The following is a 21,409-nucleotide window of genomic DNA, read 5'->3' as shown; positions in this document are numbered from 1 at the left end:
AAATTTAATAAACCAACTAATCGGATCAATATGTGTAATAATGTACGTAAATAGAACAAAATAAAATAATATAATATAATCTCATAACCATAACTGTGCCAGATTCCCATAATAATGAGAACATAAAAAATGAGTAAATGTGAAATATATATTAAAATATATAAAAAAAATATATAAAATATGTAAAAATATGTTATACGATTGGGATGAAAAACAAAAATATGTGTATGCAAAAAAATATATATACAAATAATAATATATATATATATATAAAAAGTGTAAAAAATGTAAAAAATGTATTTATGTGACTCAACTATGGGAAGTATCGAGGTTGCCAATATAGTGTCACAAATGTACACTAACGCACTCATAAGCTGGTATATCAAATGGAAAAATTACAAATAAATGAGTGCATTCTAGGTAAGGAGGCTTTTGATTGAAATGCAGTCATTTAATCCTGGTGGTGTAGTCGCATCTAGGAATAGCTGCCACCAACTTTCCCTATATGCAATAAGAGCTTTAATATCACCACCCCTGGGATTACTCGGTATAACTTCCAATATTACAAATTTAAACATGTGTGTCTCTCTAACTGTTGTACATGTCTAGATAAGCGTTAGTAAGATCCTTCACCCTAATGCTGTATAAATGATTATAAATACGCCGTCTCACATAAAAGCCTCACAGGAGTCACATTTCGCTAGATAAATAACCTGTCGGGTGTTGCAATTTCCCTTTTTACATTTGATTTTACTTCTGTGTCAATTATCCAAACTAAAATCACCTTTGCAATACATGTATTTACAAAAATTGCAATAACCACATTTATTACTACTCTTAGCAGCACTTGGGTAATTGGCCTCTATGATATGGTGTTCAAATAATTTCTTCATATTAAAGCCCATCCGATATACAAAATTCAGTTTCTTGCCCAAAATGCTAGCCAAATATTGATCTGTACTAATCAAATGCCAAAATTGGACTATAATTTGTTTGATTTTGTCCGACCCTGTGTTGTATGGTATTATGCATGCTCTTAGATAACTGGGTCCCAATCCTTTGTTATTCAAAACAGGCAAATTCTGAATATCACCCGAACCTAATAATGCTGTATATTTGGTACCCCGATTCCTCATAATATCTATAATGATATCATCCATCATGTCTTGTGGGTAACCCCGTTCCCTAAAATAACACTGAATTTGTGAAAGTTCGATCTGTAAATCCACTGGATCCGATACCATTCTAACAGTCCTAATGCATTGTCCCTTAAAAACATTAACTTTCAATCTGGAAGGGTGGCAACTAGTAAACTCCAGATAATTGTTCGAGAAGGTGGGTTTTCTGAAGATTTTAGAACTCACTATCCCATTCTGATAAGTTACTAATGTATCCAAATATGGCAAGCCCTTACAATCAAAAACATAAGTGAACTTCAAATAGTCACTACTGTTATTGATGAAATCCAAAAAAATCTGCATTTCATCAAAAGTTCCTTGCCACAACAAATATATATCATCTAAAAATCTGGAATAGTATGTAACTTTGGAAAAAAGTGGGTTCTTGAACAAAAAATTCGTCTTCCCAATTAAGCATGACCAGGTTGGCATAGATGGGGGCGCAAGCCGCCCCCATCGCTACTCCCCTAGTCTGCTGGAAGATCTCACCTTCAAAGTAAATGTAGTTATTCTCCAGAACTAATGACATCATTTCAGTTAACAAACAGATATAAATCTGTGTGGTTCCTTAGGCTGTTAGAAAAGGCTTCTAAACCCTTTTCCTTAGGGATACATGTGAATAAATCAATCACATCAATGGTGATAACATATTTGGTCTCTATATTCTCAGGACTAGAAACCGGATAATTTGAAAGAAAACACCACGAGTCCTTTACCATATGTGGAATCAATGTATATATGTTCTTTAAAGTTGTATCGATAAACTTCCCCATCTTGAAAGTTTTTGATTCACTGCCCGACACTATAGGTCTCGTGGGGGGGTCATCACAATTTTTATGAGTTTTAGGAATACCCACCATAGTTGCCAACTTAGGATATTCTACTTTGATATATTTATAAATTTCGATGGTAATTCTCCCATCCAATAGAAATTCCTCAATATAGGAGTCAATCCTACGATAGGCAATATGTAATTGATTCCTTGAAATCGTGACATAATTCTCTGTATTGTGCAATATCTCATAAATTTATTCACATGTATCCCTAAGGAAAAGGGTTTAGAAGCCTTTTCTAACAGCCTAAGGAACCACACAGATTTATCATGGGATATTATCTGTTTGTTAACTGAAATGATGTCATTAGTTCTGGAGAATAACTACATTTACTTTGAAGGTGAGATCTTCCAGCAGACTAGATCTATGCCAACCTGGTCATGCTTAATTGGGAAGACTTTGTTCAAGAACCCACTTTTTTCCAAAGTTACATACTATTCCAGATTTTTAGATGATATATATTTGTTGTGGCAAGGAACTTTTGATGAAATGCAGAATTTCATCAATAACAGTAGTGACTATTTGAAGTTCACTTATGTTTTTGATTCTAAGGGCTTGCCATATTTGGATACATTAGTAACTTATCAGAATGGGATAGTGAGTTCTAAAATCTTCAGAAAACCCAACAATTATCTGGAGTTTACTAGTTGCCACCCTTCCAGATTGAAAGTTAATGTTTTTAAGGGACAATGCATTAGGGCTGTTAGAATGGTATCGGATCCAGTGGATTTACAGATCGAACTTTCACAAATTCAGTGTTATTTTAGAACGGGTTACCCACAAGACATGATGGATGATATCATTATAGATATTATGAGGAATCCATTATTAGGTTGGTGATATTCAGAATTTGCCTGTTTTGAATAACAAAGGATTGGGACCCAGTTATCTGCATGCATACCATACAACACAGGGTCGGACAAAATCAAACAAATTATAGTCAATTGCATTTGATTAGTACAGATCAATATTTGGCTAACATTTGGGCAATTTTGTATATCGGATGGGCTTTAATATGAAGAAATTATTTGAACACCATATCATAGAGGCCAATAACTCAAGTGCTGCTAAGAGTAGTAATAAATGTGGTTATTGCAATTTTTGTAAATACATGTATTGCAAAGGTGATTTTAGTTTGGATAATGGACACAGAAGTAAAATCAAATGTAAAAAGGGAAATTGCAACACCCGACAGGTTATTTATCTAGCGAAATGTGACTCCTGTGAGGCTTTTTATGTGGGACGCACAGAACGAAGCATTAAAAAGCGTATTTATAATCATTTATACAGCATTAGGGTGAAGGATCTTACTAACGCTTTATCTAGACATGTACAACAGTTAGGAGAGACACACATGTTTAAATTTGTAATATTGGAAGTTATACCGAGTAATCCCAGGGGTGGTGATATTAAAGCTCTTATTGCATATAGGGAAAGTTGGTGGCAGCTATTCCTAGATGCGACTACACCACCAGGATTAAATGACTGCATTTCAATCAAAAGCCTCCTTACCTAGAATGCACTCATTTATTTGTAATTTTTCCATTTGATATACCAGCTTATGAGTGCGTTAGTGTACATTTGTGACACTATATTGGCAACCTTGGTACTTTCCATAGTTGAGTCATACAAATACATTTTTTATATTTTTTACACATTTTTATATACATTATTATTTGTATATATATTTTTTGCATACACATATTTTTTTTTTCATCCAATCGTATAACATATTTTTACATATTTTATATATTTTTTTTATATATTTTAATATATATTTCACATTTACTCATTTTTTATGTTCTCATTATTATGGGAATCTGGCACAGTTATGGTTATGAGATTATATTATATTATTTTATTTTGTTCTATTTACATTATTACACATACTGATCCGATTAGTTGGTTTATCAAATTTATGTATAATTTGTAGGTAATTGAAATATTTTAATAGACCCCTTATGATGTTTATGAATTTAGTGGAGGTGCAATAATGAATTCATATGGTAATGTATGTAAAATTTAAAATTTGTAATGAATTTTAGATATGTATCTTTTAGGTATGTGCCTTTAAGACACGCTATGTTTTTGGCGCCAAAAAGTTTATATATATGTATTGAATGCTTCTATTTGCAGTTCTGAAGAAGACCAAACTGTATTGGTTGAAAGCGCTAAACTGCATTCAGCGTTTTGTTTTGTCCGTTGTTTAGTGAGAATTTAGTGTGTTCAGGTTGGCGTTATGTGGATTAAATCAGTTTTTTAAAGTAAAGAGTTGTCTTTTGGCATTGTTCCGCTTATTGGCAGACACCGGATTTTCTGTATTTAGGGGACTACCATGTATGTGGTAGTTTGCGAGTACTTTGTTTTTTCCAAAGGGGATGGCTATGCACTTTTTGGCATTTAGCTTGAGGCCATGATTTTGACACTAGGTATCCGTCTCAGTGAGACCCTTCTGGAGGATGTCTGTATCAGCTGGAGAGTCAATTATGGCCCCCAGTGTGCAGTCGTCTGCGAACTTGGTCAGCCATAGTCCTCCTGTGCTTGCCTGTACCTCTGAGAAGTATATACTGAACAGAAGGGGTCCCAGGACTGAGCCCTGGGGGATGCCACTTGTAACTGGTTTAGAGTCGGACCAAGAGCCTGCAACTCTTACCATGTGGGTTCTTTCCGTGAGCCAATTGGAAACTCCTTTCGTGACATAGGGGTTTATGTTCAAGCTGGTGAGCTTGTCTACAATACCAGAATGGGAATTGGTGTTGAAAGCCTTTGTGAGGTCTAGGTAGGCTGTGTGGACCACCTTTCCCTCGTCTAAAGTCTTGGTAACTGTCTCAAAGAAGTCCACCAGGTTTAGGAGGTATGACTTGCCCTTAAAGCCAAACTGGGTAGGGTCCAATGTTTGAAGGTTCCCAGTGTCTCTGTTAATTAATTCTGTGATGATGCACTCTATAGCCTTGCAGACCAGGCTAGTCAGGCTTATAGGGTAATAGTTCCTGGGGTCTGTTGTGGCTCCACCTTTGTGGAGCTGGATAACTGTTGCTGTGTGCCTCTCTATGGGTACATAGCCTGTAGAGAGGCCGAGTTTGAACACTGTGTTTAGGTGAGGGGTTAGATAATTTTGGAGCTTGTCTAAGACACAGTCTGGGATACAGTCTGGTCCCACTGAAGCTGTATTTTTGGCTTTGGATAGGGCCGTTTTAACCTGTATGTCAGTGACTGCCGGGGCACTACATTCTTCTGGTATGGTTATGGGCCCTTTAGGAGGTGAGAGGGGGTGAAGTTTGCATTAAACCTGTCTGCCAGAATGTTGGCAATATCAGTCAGTTCAGTGTATTTTGTGCTATTCTGCACTAACTCTGAGCAGATCTGAGAGTTTCCACTTAAGTTCTTGACATAGATAAAGAATGCTTTGTGGTTATCTTTGGAGTCCTTGGCAATTTTTCTTTCGAAGCTAGCCTTGGATGATTTTATGAGGGATCATAGTTTCTTGCTGATACTGATCAGGGATGTCTTTCCTTCTTGGGATTTTATTCTTTTCTGCACTTGTTTCCTCCTTCTGTTGTATAGCTTGTTTATGGCCAGGGTCCACCAGACTGGTTTCCTTTTCTTGGAGGAGTGAGTCTTGATTTTGCTTGGGATAGCATGATCCATGCATTCTTGCAGGTGCTCATAGAGTGCCTTTGTAAGGGATTCTGCAGCTTGGACAGCTTTGTCCTTTAGCATGGAGGCTGTGAACCTTTCCACTTTGGTCTTAAGTAACGTGAAGTTTGCTTTTGAAAATTTTTTCACAATGGAGTGATTAGTCTATGGTCTGATCTAACCAGCGAGGATTTGACTTCTGGTGTAGAACACCGGTCGCCCATGTTGGTGATGACCGGGTCCAATATGTTCTCACCTCTGGTGGGGGTGTTGACCAGTTGATCCAGGGCATTCAAATTTATAAATTCTAGTAAGCATTGGGCAAGGGAATTAGTACTTGAGTAGTTCTCCCAGTTAATGTATGGGTAAATGAATTCACCCAATATTAGGGCATTTGGTAGGACCTTCATATATTCAAGTGTCTCCAGAAATGCGGAATGGGGGTCCCGGGTCATGGTGGGTGATCTGTAGCAAGCTACACTTTGTATTGCAGTTTTGTCCATTGTTAGTTGCACATGGATGATCTCTGAGGCATTGTGCTGTGCCACTAACCTGGAGGTGTGGGTATCCTTGATGAATATGGATACACCCCCACATTTTGTGTTTCAGTCTGGGTTCTGTGGCCGAAAAGTATGGTACGAGTTATAGCCTGGTAGTGCTCAGGTGTGCTCTGGAGCCTTAAACCAGGTTTCTGTTACTGCACAGATATTGATGTTCTTCATACTGAGGAGTGCCTCAAGTGCATGAATTTTGAGGTTTAGACTTCTGGCGTTGATTAGCATTGCTCTCAGTTTTTGGTTACTTGTGCTATTTACGGTGGTGGGTTTGTCTTTTGAGCCTTGTCTAAAAAGGCACTATGGGGGCGGCAAAAGCCTTGGCCAGTATTTGAAAGTCTAAGGGTGATAGGTTCAAGCCATCTCTTGTGAAGAACTGTGGCTTATTGAGCATGTCATCCCAGGTGGACAGATACTGGATCCCCTTTGAATGACACCAGAAACTTAGCCAATTGTTGAAATTTATCATTTTTTCTTTATACTGTGGCATCATTCTTGGTGAGGGCATGATGCTACTAAGGGTCAGGGTCATACCAGCCTGGGCTATGTGATCAGAGAGCTCTTCCATGTCTCTTTTCATGTAGTTCAGGGAGGTACGTCTCAGGTCATACACACCAACATGGACAATGACAGAGTCGTATTTGTACTTGTTCTGGAGTGACCTGAATGCTTGTGTTATGTGGCGGATGCTGGCACCCGACAGGCAGCTAACTGTAACCTTCTCCTTGTCCAGCCTAGTTAGTGGGACATCAGTGTGCCTGACTATAGAGTCCCTATTACTAGTGTGTTGGGTATGTTATTTTGCCTTAAGGGCTGTGATTGCGTGGCACACTGATTATGTAAAGTATGTGTTTCATGTTTTGTGATGGAGTGTGGAGGTTGCTTGGGTGTCTGCTTTGGAGGTCTCTGTTGCTTTTGCAGATTTTTATTTAGAGCCTCCGAGTATGTTTTTATGTATTTATGTGTATTTGCCGGTGTTGGTTTAGTAGGACTACGGGAGACTGGTGGTGTGTTGCAAGTATTTTCCTTCTCCTCTTGACTGTCAGTTCCAGTCTTGGGTTGAGAGAGCTTTGCCTCCAGTCTGGCTGTATAATTGCATCTCTCGCATATATTAGTGTTTGGTGGTAGGAGGATAGGGTAGTCTGTGTACATAAGGCAGTTGTAACATTGCCTCAAAATGCCCAGGTTCACCAGTTGGACTGGAGAGTACACCGGAAACTGCCCTTTGGATATGGCTGAATCAGTAAAGTGAGCTGTTTTCCTGATTAGCTGGTAGGGACGAATAGAGAGCCTTGTCCTTCTGGACAGTATAGGGGTCTAGTGCTAGGGTTAATTAGTACTTGCTATGAGTTTTGAGCAAGTGCTGGGCTGTGAAATGAATGGTTTGGGTGCTTAAGTTGAAAGTTTGTCTAGTTCCAAGTGAAAAATTGAAGAGCAGACTTCACAGAGCAGGGAATAGTTTAACCCTAGCTAACCGGCACTGCCCAGCAAGCAAAACCATGCAAATGTATTTTTGTAGCAGGGAAATAAAAGAGATCTAAAATTAGTCCAAAATGGCCAATAAACTACTAACTTCTGGGCTACAACAAACAAGACACACAAATTTCAAAAAGAACCCGATCAAATAAGCAGGCATTATAAGCCTTTAACCAGAAATTCCCAGCTCAGAAGGGCAGAATCTAGCCTCTCCTCCCACAAGAGTGCAGACTACAAACCTTCTTAATGTAAAATAACTGGCATGAAGCCCAAGTGCTTAAACCAGAACTAATGCGCTTTTAGAATAACAGACACTGAGCCTTCAATCAGCAATTCTCAACTTAGAAGGATGTAAGCTACCTGTCCTGCCACAACAATGCAGTCCACAAACCAAAACAACTGGTTTGAAGCACAAGTGCTTAAATCAAAAGGCTTAGAATAACAGTTAGAATGTAATCAGGCTACTACAAAGCAGTAATAACTGCAGCAGAATAATACAACTGAGTACTTTTAAGAAGAAACACAAGCAAAATAAGGTAATAAAGTGGGAAGAAACACAGTTACAGTAAAAGCAGATGAATAAAGTGCATTATATATATATATATATATATATATATATATATATATATATATATATATATATATAAACAATAGAAAATGAGCAAACTGATTTAAACAAATTACCCAATTAACCAGTAAAAAAACTAAAAACTGAGCCCTGTTCCAGCAGTCTTCAATTTGACAAGTTCTAACCGCACACTCCTGCCACTAGGGTGCAGGGGAACCTTCTCCAAAAAAGATGGCCTGGATTAGTGCTCAAGTTATACAAACAAAGCTAGATTCAGCAGGCCTGAATCTAGTCTATGCTACAGCAGACAAGGCACACCAATATCAGAAAAACAGTTCAAATGAGCAGGCACACTAAGACTTTAACCAGAAATTCCCAGCTCAGAAGGGTAGAATCTAGCCTCTCCTCCCACAAGAGTGCAGACCACAAACCTTCTTATTAACTTATCAAAACAAATTTATATGTTCAAGTAAGGGGTAGAACTTTGTCATTCTTTAAATTAAGCATGTAAACTAACTTTCATTCATTGTTTCGCAAACACATATCAAACGATGTACAATTTTGAAACATACCATGATACATTTCTTAAAAGACATCAAGTTATGTTTCTTTTCATGAATATATGGTACACTACCAAGTATATAATCCATTTGTAGCTAATTCGTAACTAGTCCTATGTTTAAATCTCTCAAACTTTATGCATTAAGAATCATAAGAGAAGGACTGAGAGAACTTCTCTCCACCCAATCATCCAGCTGTTTACTGACAATTATCATGGAAGAAAGAAATTCTAATTCCACCGCTTGTTGCGCTTTGACCTTTGCCTAACATACAAGGCTGTCAAACCCAGAAACCCAGATTTGATATTCTTCCAAAAAAAAAGATCCATCAGAGCCACAAGGGCAAACTTAAACAAGACTTAAACTCTAACGCTAGATGATATTAGGGGATAGATTCATCAAGACTCCCATCCCCTGAGACTATGCCCAAAAAGCATAGTCATGTTGTGCAAGAAACACCCTTGAATGGAGAGAGAGAAATGTGACCCTGGATGAATGGATGGGAGATAGGAGGAATACCATAATGTACAGTCAGTGTCACTGCTCAACAGGCAGCGTTCCCCATAGAAATAGGTTCATTTCTCAAGTCAAGGGGTGAGTATACTACCTAGGAAACTAGGCTTGGCCCTTGTAATGCCTTTAGAACCCTACCTATGAATAATTGACAGAATGGTAAAGCCAAACCAAGAAATGCATCAGCTGCTCATTATCATAGGTCAGAATTGCACTCTGAGCTACCAGATCTGACCACACTAGTTTTCTCACAACCAGCCCTTGCATCACGTCAGCAAATGTGCTCCATATATGGACACACAAAAAAAGATACACATTCAGACATCCATGCACAAACACAGGAATATACACACACAGACACACAGACACACACACACACACACACAAACACTAATGGAAACATACCATACACCTGGAGGCATGCTCTAACTTAACAGACACACGCACACACAAACACTCACACATATATGCAGGATCCCCTACCTACCCAACTCCCATAGTGAGACCACTCATGAAGATATATGCGCACATACACACACTGTATATTCACTCACTTGACCTCATTCATGCCCCTACATACACACAAACACATTGGCATATAAAACAACTGACAGCTCCTCTGTACTTACCTGCACTGCAAATACTCTCATAAGAACAAAAGTATAAATGTTGTCAAGAGAGTAAAATGTTACTCAACTGATTCTCTGAATTGCTCATCCAAGTAATTCTAGAGATGAAATAAATTCTGGGGAAGAACACTTGGCTAATAACATTGTCCACTGCATTAGGAACCAGCTTCCCTAGTCCCTCATAACAGAATAAGAAGCAAAATCCCATTTAGAGTAAAAGCTCTCAGAATGGCTTACAATGACGTGGAAAACTAAGCTAAGACTTCCACATTAAGTAAGCCTTTCTGAATCTCAGAGATATCCCTGGCCTTGAAAAAGTATAGCAGAGGTCAGAAAAAGAAGTATCCTGCCCTGCTTACATTAGATTTTGCTAAGGTTCTAGACTATACAACAAAGTGCACCCATGTTAAAAAAAAGTCCATCTCTGAAAAAAAGAGAGTAAATCAAAGATAAGCAGGGCTAAATCTAGTTAAATCACAGCAACTATGTGGTATGAATTTCAACTCTTTTAATAATACATCCTTTACTTGCCCTCATTTTCTCGGTTTTCTTTTTTCTATTCAATTCCCTGTCTGGGTCATTGGATACTCTTTATAACATATTACTGAAGACTTACGGAAAAAAATTACACAACAGTATAGTTGTCCCATAAAATGTCATTTTTGGTGGTAATTGTTACCAAGAATGTACTTTGTTATAATAAATGCCTGATGTATCTTAATTTACAAAAAATACTAGAACTAATAACGTCATACATTTCATAGTCCTGTTGCTTTGTTTCGCCTTGTTAGAATGCATTGTGTAGTCTCAATGCATAGAAGATATTCAACTTGCACATCAACCATTTCCATTCTGATTCAGCAAATGCAGCAAAAATGAAACTACTACATACAGAACATATGTAATAGAAGTTATATTTTTCAGTAGACATGTAGCAAGTAATTGCAAAAACAATGTCAACATAAAGTCATAGATTTACCCAAGACATTTTCTTTTGTTACAGTCCCTTAAAAGTCAAAAGGAAAACATGTCTTGCTGTTTACAACAGATAATTATGCTCTTTTACTCTGCTTTGGCAAGCCAGATTTTTTGTGTATCTATGCCATTTTTAAAATATAGTAAATACCCATTGTGTCAGGTTTTTAAATATACACATACCTTGTCATTAATAGCCCTAGGCTTTTCCTATCAATTGATATCTGTGATGTTAAAACAAGCAGCAGCTTTTCAACATACATACACTCTTCTTACCCAAGTTCAAAAGCCATTAAATTGAAACAGAAAAGGGAAAAAACCTCTTGATTTTACCAAGGACATTATTTCAGCTGTGTGATTACAGAAATGACAGTCATCTTGATTGATTCAGACACTCAATAATTAAAACGGGGAAAAAACAGTCTGTGTAGTTCTCATTCAACATGGTTTTAGATATTCACTTTAAAATGGATTAAAACATCTTACACTTATATATGATATAATTGGTTTTCAAAACAAAAATATATATATATACTGTGTGAGTACCTCTGTTTAATAGACTTTTGTCCTCTGATTTAGAGATGGTTATCTGTCATAAAGTTATTTACGAAATTAAGTGTACTTTTAAGCAATACTGTACTATGCTCAAAATATTTTCACTACCATAAACTGAGCCTGTTATTACTGTCTTGATATTCAGGATCAATACAATTTGGAATCTGATATATTATAGTGATATTTTCAAGAAAACAAAACAAAGGCCACACACAGTGAAAATGCTGGTCATATGTGCACAGGAACAAAACTCAAGCAGAAAACCACCACAATGAAGCACAATAAAAAAATAGGGAAATCAATGCACTCTGATAGATCTTAGTTGCCAAACAGGTACTGATGAAGAAGGATTAGCTTCAAAACCTGTATACCTTTTTTTCTTCATCATTCACTTTAATAAAGAGTTAAGTGCTATCAGACTGTATTATTTTCTGGTCTTTCATTGTGCTAGACTAAGCAACCCATATTATGTTCATGCAAAGACAATACAGTTTACTGAAGACACTTAATGAAATATTTATAAAATGTTAATTACTCTTAAAGCTCATTTCTCATTCAATCTATGCATGAATAATCAAATCTGACTTTTTAAACACATTTTTGTTGAAATCTTACAGTACAGAACTGTCATTCCTTTAATGGAGTGTAGTCATTCTTTATGTTTGTTAACCTTGAGTGTTTTTACAGTATATGCATATGACAGAAAACATAACTAAAAGAAATGCATAAAGACATCATGTTAAGACATTTACCATTAATTAATTTTCTGTTTAAGTTGTGTTGGGATTGGGCTCATTACCTCATTCATCTAGGGTGACCAAGAAAGTAGTTTAATTTTTTTCCAAAAAACAAGCTAAGTTTTAAGGGGGGATTTCTATAAAGAAATAGGCAATAAGAAGTGTTTTGTTAATGTGTAAGGTAGTGATATAGAATGTCTATTGTCAACACGTTGACAGTCCAGTTTCCCAGTTTTCAGAATTTTAGTCTGAAGTCACACACTTTGGTGAAATGCATATATAAATCTTTGCATGCTGCCACTTTTTATTTATTTTTTTCTGGTTGAAGAAATTAAAATTTTTGGTGGATAAAATAAAGCAGACAAATCTTTGCCATGACAGCCATTACAGTCACTTTGAAGATGAAAAAATGCAAATTATGCCAACAGTAGCACTTTTCAGATATCTTTTGCTTTTTAGTCTCTGGTTGTGTACATTTACATGAAGCAGGCATAATTACAGGTGAGATGACTAGTCTGTCTGTTACTCTCTTTCACTTACCGTGTAGAAGTCCCATTTCAATTATGGTCACTTTTACTTAATGTTAAATTCAGATATCAGTCAGCTCGTGAACAAATTTCTGTTTAGCGTACAACCTGTTCACAGCAACCTAATTCAAAGAGTTTTTTTCTAAGGATTGACGGACTGTTCTTTCTTTTGTGTGTTTTGTCTGCAATTTCTTGCTTGAAAAAATAATCTGACTGTAGAAGTATAAGAAGAATTCTGAGAGTCCATTACAAGAAGATTTTATTACAATTATATGCCATCTACTTGCCTATGGGTAAGATCTAAAAGCAGGCAACATGTATTAGTTGTTAAAGTCATCACAGATGCTACAAAAATACTTTATTTAGTTCTAGGAACCATTATAGGGTGCTATCATTTTAAGCATAAGCAAGACTACTTTATTTTAAGTCAGCTTAAAATATCTCTATGTATCACTGCAGCTGGCAGGTGGTACTCTATCATTCAAGGTATTCTAGGAACTGTCCTGGCATTAGTTTCATATCTGTAGGAATCACAGGAAATATAAGGCAACTGAGTCTTGCGACCACTTACAATCTAAGGGTTGAACTGGCTTATGGGGGATCTCTTTTTTAAAAACAGGCAAGGCCAATCGAGCAAGGGATGACTTTGTGAATAGCCAATCACCCAGGTCCTATAAGAACAAAGATAATGTATCACACTGCTTGATTTGCAGTGGAAGTCTATTCCAGAGGTGAGGAAGGCACTGCACAATGATCCTCTCTCCACAATGTTTTATCTATTTGTTAATAACGAATTATAATCCTGGTTGTGGCACTTGTGGGACTATTTCATTTGTTCAGATGCAAGAGATCCAGGAACAATGGGTTCCTTATGGTATAGAAGGCAAGTCGCATAACTCCTGTCAGGGGTATATAAGATTAAGAATACTGGCATAAGTGTCTCCAGTCTTTTCTGGTAGCTTATGGTATTTTAAGTATGTGATCTTCTTAGCCAAGAAACTATATGGTCTTTCTAGTTGTTTGATATATCTAGTTTGGTACATCCCCAGTGGGACATTGTATTCAATTGGCCTGATCAATGCTGAATATAAGGACCTTTTTAGATTCACATAATATTCCTGTGGCAATTAGCTGTGCTAAGTAGGACTTTGAGTACTGTCATTACACGAAGATAAAAGGAGAAGAAAAAGGAATTACCAACTTAAATCTCAAGGCATTTAGCATTCTCATTTTGGAGTTGTATGCTATGGAGGGATTGTTCACCAAATGTAACAATATTGTGCTTTTGGCATTTAAGTCCCTTTTTAATACACCAGGTATTTATAAGTGTAAGTTCTTGCCGAAGAGCTTTGACATCAGAGAAGAACTTGACAATGACTCCCAGTTTAAACAGTCTGTAAACTTGTTTAGCTAGAAGTCTTGGTTTATGGTCTGGAGATTACAAAAATAAATGCTATACAGAAGCAGTCCCAGCTCTGAGCCCTGTTGGACACCATGGTTACCAGTAAAAACACTTGTGTGGGTTCTGTCTTTTAACCAATTTGCTATACATGTTACTCAACAGATACATAGGGATCTATTTGTAATACATTAACTAACTACATTAGCATTGGGATGCTGTCAAACAACTTGGTCAAGTCCAGGTATGTTGTATGGTCATCATGATTGCTATTAAAAGCCTGTGTTACCCTTTTGAGGAAGTTAACTAGATTTATTACCACTGACAAAGCTAAACTGCTCTGGGTCTAGCCTGATGATTTTTTTTTTAATACTGTAGTTTTTTTTTTTTTTTTTCTGGTCAGTTCTAATATGTTCCATGGCTTTGCAAATGAGTCTTGACAAGCTAATGAGCCTGTAATTCTCATGGTCAGGTGTAGGGCCACCCACGTGTAGTGGCATCACTGCTGCTGTACACCAAGCCTCAGGTACAAAGCCAGAGGCTAAACTCAGGTTAAATAGTTTAAAGAGTGGCTCTGCCAGGGCTTGTTTACTACTGTTTGTTACACTGACAGGTATAATTTTAGGCCCAAGCAAAAAGTATTTTTAGTCCTGAACAGCACCTTTGTTACAAATTCTTGAGCGATAATGGTAGTCTGACAGATTCAGGAATACATGTGATTTGAAAGTTATCTTTTGGGTAAAATCTGCACTGAAATTGTTTACTAGCATTTGGTAATGCCTACTGGACCAGAGTATGTGCTGCCATTAAAAATATGTTTTTAGCACTTTTGGGTGTTATTTCCTAATTTTCTGATGTTGCTAAATTAATATTTGTTATTGTCAGATGCTTACCAAAGATCATAGGGCTGCTTTACTAAAGCTAATACTATTTTTCAAGTTTCTATTCTATTTTCTGATGTAATCCTTGATATGAGGGCATTTTGAGCTGCTATACACTTTAAGGAGTTTTTTAATGTACAGCTTATTCATGAAAGGGTGGATGACATGGTGGTTTAATTTTAAACTTCTCATTATATTCAGATTTGGTTCAGCCTGACAGTTCTTTACACTTAACTAAGTGAACGCTTACTATATCAGAAAGAAAACTAGCAATGTTTCTAGGCCAGATCTTTATCCTACTTCCACTAATACTATTCTCCCTTCTAATCTCTTTCCACAACCCAAAGATTCTAAGCCTTTTTAGTTTACTCGTTATCCACCAAAGAAAAATGCACCACTCTATTACCAATGCCCTACAGCAAAAACAGACCCCAAAATTAAACCTGAAAGCAAACACTTCCCAGCCTGCTTCTTTTACTTAATTATCTTGAAGCTATGCAGAGATATTCATCCATACTCTGGCCTAGCCCACAAAGGAATAACCCCTTTCAAACATGTATGCAATCTGGCTTTTATCTATTCATCATCAACCTCAGAAATGGCTTTAATAAAATTCCAGAATTTCATGCCTGTATTGCTCATCAAAATTCTGATTTTATTGTAATATAAACCTGGATAAAAACAGATAAAAGACTACAAAATTCTGCACCCTTGCTATAGACTATTCAAGCAAGACAATATCTATAAAAGAGATGGGGAGTTGCCATTTTCTACAAAAACTGTCTGAACTTCTCCCTACACCCCCTGCAGATCAATAAAATTGCTCAAACCCTTATAGCTCACTTAAAACTTAATAAACTCAAAAAATGTCTGCATAACAGAAATCTACGTACCCCCTGGAAACCACATTACCACAGCTGAGGATCTTCTCCCTTGGTCCTTGGTAAACATCCCTCAAGGCACCATCATATCAGCAACTATGAATATCGACTGGTAAACAATAGGCAGGAACTCTACCAGTGCTGCTACACACATGTATGGATACAGCCAACCCAACTGCACTGCCACAAGACATAATAAACATTGTGAAATTGAAGTCCATTACTGATTGGATACTCACCAACATTCCTAATAACATTACCTCTTCTGGCACCCTGCCAGACAGATTAACTGATCACCTCCAGACCTATGCAATTAAAGAACATCTAATCAAAAACAGCACCGCTACAATTGTGTCTGCAACTTATTAACCCCCTTCCAAGATGACAGTTTTATGACAGACTTAAAATCAGCAACTTAGCATAAATTGCAGTCACTCCAGTCACATTTTTTAATTATATTTTTCTAAATATTCTTAATGTTCATGTACCTCAAATTAAAAGAAGGGTTAAGGCAAACCAAACTCCATGACAATGCAGGTAAACCAAACATCTCATGGTACTAAGGCACAAAGCCTAGAAAACCTAGAATCAAAACAAATCTGAGATAAACTACAAAAACAAAGATATGAGAAACCATACCAAACAAATTAGTTCAGACAAAAAAATCATATTAATAAATCATCGACTAAACCAAAGTTGTGCTAAGCAACCAACATATACAGCGTATATATGCAACAAATACATTATAACCCAATTTGATACCCACTTCATTGAGTCATTTACCTAATTCCTAACCCAATCTCACTCATCCACCCTGACCCTTCAGTATCCTTCCTCCACAACAGTGGCACTACTACTACCACAGCACCACCCCCAACCCCTCACTCAACCCCAGTATCATCTCCTTCAAACCAATACCCATTACAACCATCAAAAATGTACTATAAAAACTAAATCCCATTACCTAAGCCCTTGAAAGCTCCCAGTTGAGCAGAGCCACTTTAATATGATACTGACTGGCACTGGATATGTTAATTATGCTGGGATGTGCATTAGCTGGACTCTGCCTAAGAATGGCACTACAGGTATACCAAGGCTTTAGCCACTATGCAAAAACCTTAGAATGACAGTTGTTGATCATTCTTTGCACTGCAAGCAGGTTTGCCATGTATATCTTCCCATACAGACAAATATTACAAACCCTCTATGAGAAGAGACACAGAGGAGCTCTCTGAGCATGTAGCCCAGGCTGGTATGACCCTGACCTTGAGTAGCATCTTACCCTCACCAAGAATGATGCCACAATATGAAGACAAGATGATCAATTTCAACAATTGTCTTAAGTATTGGTATCATTCAAAGGGGATCCAATGACTGTCAGCCTGGGATGACATGCTCGACAAGCCACGATGCTTCGCTAGGAATGGCTTGCACCTGTCACCCCTGGGCTTTTGGATATTGACAAAGGCTCTTGATACCTCCATAGTGCCTTTTTTAGGCAAGGCTCCAAAGACAAACCCACCTCCATAGGTATTACAAGGGATAAGAAACTAAGAGTAATGCTACTCAACGCCAGAAGTCTAAACCTCAAGATGCATGCACTCGAAACTCTCCTTAGCATGGAGAACATAGATATCTGCACAGTAACAGAAACCTGGTTCAAGGCTCCCGAGAGCACCCCAGCACTACCAGGTTATACCTCATACCATGATTTTCAGCCCCAAAACTTGGACCGAACCACAAAAGGAGGGGGAGTATCAATATTCGTCAAAGATACCCACACCTCCAGGTTGGTGGCACAGCACGAAGCATCAGAGACTATCCATGTGCAACTAACAATGGGTAAAACTGCCTTCCAGTTTATAGGCTGCTACAGACCACCCTCCCAAACCCAGGTACCCCACTCGGCCTTCCTGAGAACACTGGAAAATATGAAGGTCTCTCCAAACACCATTATATTGGGCGACTTCAACTACCCAAACATAGACTGGGAGCATTACTCTAGCTCCAACACCCTAGCCCAAAGGTTCCTAGAATTTATAAACTCAAATGCTATGGAACAACTTGTTACCACTCCCACAAGAGGGGAAAACATACTGGACCTGTTCATCACCAACATGGGAACATTATGCTCCAGACCAGAAGTGTATCCCTCACTGGTAAGATCAGACCATAAACTAATCTCACTGGATATTCAAATCCCGACCCCACCACCTGCCTAGAAAACCACAGTGAAAAACTTCTCTAAAGCAAATTTCACACTCCTCAAAACTGAGGTGGAATCCTTCAAAGCCCCCGGGCCTGTGGAAAATATGGCCCACACCGCAGAATCCTTTATAAACGCATTCTATGAACACCTTCAGGAATGCATGGATCATGCAATCCCAAATAATACCAAGACCCAATCCTCCAAAGGCAGACATCCTGTCTGGTGGACCCCAGCCATAAACAAACTATACACTAGAAGGAGGAAGCTACTACATGATAGAGCAAAATCCCAAAAAGGGAAGGCATCTCTGATCAGTATTAGCAAAAAATTACGGGCACTCATAAAATCGTCTAAGGCCAGCTTCGAGAGAAAAATTGCACAGGACACTAAGGATAATCACAAGGCTTTCTTTAGTTATGTTAGTAAACTGGGTGGGAATTCCCAGATATGCTCAGAATTAGTCCAAAATGACAAAAAATACACCGAACCCACAGACATTGCCAACATGCTAGCTGACAGGTTCAGCGCAAACTTCTCCCCCCCTCCCCACCAAAAGGGCAAATATCTATCCCAACAGAGTGCTGCCCCCCTGACATCTCAGATGCTCAGGTAAGAGCCGCCCTCTCCAAAGCAAAAAACACAGCATCAATTGGACCAGACAGTGTCCTGGGCTGCATCCTACATGAACTCCAAGAAGAGCTAAACCCAAACATAAAACTACTGTTCAATCTCAGTCTTACTACAGGATATGTACCCAAAGAGTGGCGTACAGCAACAGTGGTCCCTCTCCACAAAGGTGGTGCCTCAATGGATCCTGGAAACTATCGCCCCATAAGCCTGACTAGCTTGGTCTGCAAAGCTATGGAAAGGATCATCATGGACCTCATAAATAAAGATATTGGGGACTTACAGACACTGGATCCTACCCAGTTCGGCTTTGTTAAGGGCAGATCCTGCCTCTTAAACCTGGTCGATTTCTTTGAAACAGTCACCAAGGCCATTGACGAGGGGAAGGTGGTCCACACAGCCTACATGGATCTCGCAAAAGCCTTCGACACAATACCCCACTCGGGCATTATAGATGAGCTCACCAGCTTAAATATAAACCCCTATGTCACTAGATGGGTTGCAAACTGGCTCAAGGACAGAACCCACATGGTTAGAATTGCTGGAGCCATGTCAGACTCCAAACCAGTTACAAGTGGCACCCCACAAGGCTCAGTCCTGGGACCTCTCTTGTTCGGTATATATTTCTCGGAGGTACAGGCCAACACAGAAGGACTGTGGCTGACCAAGTTCGCAGATGACTGCAAACTGGGTGCCATAATAGACTCTCCAGCCGACACAAGCATCCTCCAAAAGGGCCTCAGAAACAGACAACTGGTGCCAGAGCCATGGCCTCAAGCTAAATGCCAAAAAGTGTATAGTCATCCCCTTTGGCAAAACAAAGTGCCCACAAATTACCACATAGGTGGTAATCCATTAAGTACAGAAGAAGTAATTAGGGACCTGGGGACCCAAGTTGATAGCAATCTCTCATTTGACAACCACATGGCCAAAGTGGTTAGAAAAACATTTTATATAGCCCACCTAATTATGAAGGGATTCACATCTAGATCAGGGGAGGTCATCGTGCCTCTTTACTCATCCCTCATCAGGCCCATAATTGAGTACAATGCCCCTTTTGGGATGTACCTTACCAGACACCTGCAGCAACTGGAAAGACCCCAAATGCACCTCACCAGGAGGATCAAAGGGCTCAAACAGATGCCATATGCTGCCCGGTTAAAGAAACTCCAGCTCTACTCAGTGGCATACCGCCTGCTCAGAGGCGATCTGTGCCTGACATATAAAGCCATGTCCAACCCGGAATTAATGGACATGCTGCACCTCAGAAAATCTAAATCCCATCGAGCCACGCGCTCGAGAGACTTGAACCTCAGCACTGAAATAAATAGGACATGCTGGAGGGACAGATTCATAACCCAGAGGCTCCCTTCACTCTGGAATAAAATCCCAGTCCAGGTTAGGCAGAGTCCCTCATTGACTCTCTTCAATAGGAATCTTGATGAGTGGATGGGAGATCGTTGGTTTACCCCAGGTATCACTTCTGTGTCACTGTTAGACAGAGGCACAGTATACTAACCTCGAAAAAGGGCATAGCAAAATTAATTTAAAATGGGTGGCAAAAGCCAAACACACTCTGGCTGGCTTATAAATGCCCTAGGGCAGATAGCCTAGTATGAACCTATGAACCTAGAATAATGGTGCACAACGTCTGGACTGCACCGCAATGCCATCCAGCCCCCAGAGGGTAACCAAAAATTTTTTAAAAAGTGAAAAAATGCTATGCCTTACTCCAGTTAAGCAAACTTTCTAGCATGTGCTTAGTTATCTAACTGACTGCAGTTGCACACACCTCTTATTTTAGCCACGGAAGTAACTATTGTTGCCACTGATGAGTGTGTTCGAAATGTTATCACATTTAATTTGAACACTGTGACTCATTTTACTAAGGTACTGTTTATTGTAGTTAAGTCTATGTTGCATTTTACTACTGTCTTAAGTAAAAATGCCAGTCACCTGTACCTATTGTTAAACTCATAATGACTTACTGTGTTTTGAGGTGGCCCACAGATGCATTAAGAATTCTTGTAGTTGCCCTCCCCACAAAAAGGTTGTGCACCACTGTCCTAGAATAACAATTGGCTAAATAACTGGTGTCAATGTCAACTGTCTTTTCTTATATCTAGGTACTATTTTAGAAGGAAAGATTTCATTCAGAAACAGAGTCTTGCCTTGCATCTGTGACATGCATGAAGAGATCTGACCTCTCTCTTACCATATCCCTCAAGGTTTTGCATCCCAAGTCTTTCACCCCCTACACTGACCATCACTGCACGATAGTCTTATTTGTGAGGTGAATCAGTCTTAAGGGACTTTGTGATAGAAAAGATCTGGCACTTGAAAGACAACTCAACATTACCCTGTCTTTGTACAGCCTAGTGAGATAATAATCAGTATGACTGACTAGAGTCTCACTGGTCACTAAATATTTCTATTAGCAGAGTAGCCTGATGTACTGGATTCAAGAACATTTGCTGACTGTGTTAAAAATGTGCCTGAAGGTGATGAGGTGATTTTTTTTTCCGCAAGATTTAATCTTCGTGAGTCTAAAAGTCTATTTGTTTACAGACTCGGTATAAGACATGTAATTGTGAATTTGTGTAGGCTGTGCCATGTGTGTGTGGTAGTCACAGTCCATATGTTTTTTTTTTTTTTTTTGAGACAGAAAGCC

Source organism: Protopterus annectens, chromosome 9.part0 (genome assembly GCF_019279795.1).
Source record: "Protopterus annectens isolate FY-2018-M chromosome 9.part0, PAN1.0, whole genome shotgun sequence".
In the NCBI taxonomy this organism is placed as follows: Eukaryota; Metazoa; Chordata; order Ceratodontiformes; family Protopteridae; genus Protopterus; species Protopterus annectens.
The sequence above is the reverse complement of the archived record's forward strand: the minus strand, read 5'-3'. Positions refer to the sequence as shown.